Genomic DNA, 2576 nt, shown 5'->3' with positions numbered 1-2576 from the left:
AGAGAGAGAGAGAGAGAGAGAGAGAGAGAGAGAGAGAGAGAGAGAGAGTGAGAGTCCAGGGGGAGGAGACCTATTGTCCCATTGTCCTCATCCCATCTGGAAGACTGGGAATTCATTCCAAGGTATGACAATTGGATATGGTCAGAGCCAGGGATGATGAGGATGAGGAGAGGACAAGAGAGCAGGTCATACAAGGAGCTTTTGAAGGATATTTTGTCTGGGGAATAGAAGATTTAGGAGAGAAACATGGGAGCTGTCTTCTCGTCTTCACAATTCTGCTTGGCCCCAGAGGGCAAAACTAGGACCAGCAGAGAGAGTGGCAGAAAAGAGGCTTTGGGCCCAGGCTTTCCTCTTACTTAGAGCTATCTCAATGGGCGGCTTTGGGAGGGAGGGAGTCCCCCATCACATGGGAGCTAGGATGGTCCCTCTCTTTGGAAAGGGAATTCCTACTCAGGTTGGACCAGATGCCTTCTGAGGTCCCTTCCTTCTCTCTTCTCTCTCCATGACCGTATTCCAATGGGCAGAGGGAAAGTTGATGGGATTAAAACCTGGCTCCAGTTATGACCAGCACCAGGAGATTCTTGGTTCATCAATTAAAAACCAGAGAAAAGTAATCATCTCATTTAAAAATGGTTGGCAGAAAGAGGGCAGGTGGGGTGGCAGCCGACAGACGCCATGCCCCAAGCCCCCCATGGCCTGACCTTCTGGATTAGGTGAGGAACACGGAAGGGAGGAAAGGAGGCCAAATTCCAGGCTTCACTTTGTCCCCAGGCTGACCCGTGCATGCCAAGAATAGTCTTACCGAAGTTACACTGACCCCTGGCACCAGCAATCTCTTTGTGTTTGATTCGCAGCCGAGGGGAGAGGGGAATGGAGGTTCAGGAAAGGGGGGCAGGCGGTTCGCTCCAAGTCACCCAATCCATTCGTCGGTAGCAGAGGTAGGCAAAGGAGCCGGGAGGCGGTGGTGCTAGAATGGGGGGAACGAGGCCCCAGGTAGGTGAGGAGGACAGTTCAGGACACAGAACGGGACATCAGATATGCAGCCTGATGCAAATGTGAGAGCACGTCGGATGGCAAGGTGGAGAGATAGGAAGGCATACTGGAATCAGAAAGTCTATTCTTGGTATGGTCTTGCCTAGCTGCCAACGTCAAAGGCAGGGCGCTGCCATGGAAAATGCCCATTGTTCTAAAGGGCCCAAGAAACAGGGGGAGCCAGAGAAGGGGAAAAGCCTCCAGGATCTGATTCTAGCGTCGCTTCCGATTTCTAGCTCGACACCCTCCAGCTCCCCAACATACCCTCACATTCACCTCAGGCTGAGGAAACCATACCCGAAGTCCAGTGAAACCTAAGTAATGGGGATAGAATGCATCGCCAGTAGAGATGGACCTGGTAGGACCTTCCCTGGGCCCTAACCCATCTATGAGGACCCACGTGCTCAGCAATGAAGGATGCGGGAATACCATGCAATCTTATCTTGGTCCTTAGTCACGGTGTCCTCCCTCCTCTGATTTTGGGGCTGGATTAGCCGGGAGATAGCTAGATAGCACCTGGATAGAGCACCAGGTCTGGGTTCCAATCTCGTCTCAGATACTTTCTAGTTGTGTGACCCTGGGCTAGTCCTATAACCCCAATTACATTGCCCTTACCACTCCTCTGCCTTAGAATGAATACTGTGGTGAGAGAAACACACCCAAGTTTGTAGCAGGGTCTCCCGCCAGGAATGAGAAACTCAAACTTAATCCAGAAGTAAGAAAAGCATCTTCTTTGAAGAGATTTAAGGTGTTCTCAGCCTAATATCTGATAGAATGGCCTGGGGGCTAATAGATAGCCCTGTGCTGATGGAGTGGCAGCTCTTGGGGTGACAGAGTAGCCTTTGGGCTGATGGAATAGCCCAATAGGTAGTGGACTAGCAGCCCCAGGTGTGGATCAGGGTTTGCATATTTAGTAGGGTCTAGGAGCTTCCAGAGAAATCTCCACCTTTTCTCAGTAGAGCCTGAAAACCCTGGAAAATGGGCACGGCCAGATTCAGGTGAAGGGGTGCTTTGGGGTACATGTCACCAGAAAGGGAATAAGGAGCACGTGAAGGTTTGGGGGATCCTTTTGGAATGTCAGAGTCCCCAGTGCATATGTCCCATTGTCCTCATTCATCAGTGTGGGAGAGGTCGAGCTACCTTTCTGGAATGTTTTCCTCAATGATGAGAGCATGGGGAGGGGGATGCAGTACAGTGGAACTAAGGTAAATAGAGAACAATATGAGTAATTAACAGAACAGAGCAGCACCAAGCTGATGCCCAGTGCAGAACATTACAGATCCAGTGGAGGGGATCCATGATACAGAATGGGTAACTGAGCAACAAAACAGATTCTGCAATTCATGCTTGACTAGTGCTGAAACTACAGATTTTGCAGTAGATGTTTAGTGCTAACTGGTGAGAAGTACAAGATTTCAGAGCACGAGGGTCCTGCTTCTCTTTCTGCCCCATAGTGCCCGCTGCCTGTCTCCATCAATACTGAGACAGAAGATAAGAATTATTTTTTAAAGAAAGGAGGAAAGGAAGGAAGGAAGGAAGGAAGG

This window comes from Gracilinanus agilis, unplaced genomic scaffold (assembly GCF_016433145.1).
Source record: "Gracilinanus agilis isolate LMUSP501 unplaced genomic scaffold, AgileGrace unplaced_scaffold56105, whole genome shotgun sequence".
Taxonomy (NCBI): domain Eukaryota; kingdom Metazoa; phylum Chordata; class Mammalia; order Didelphimorphia; family Didelphidae; genus Gracilinanus; species Gracilinanus agilis.
This window is presented reverse-complemented; position numbering follows the sequence as displayed.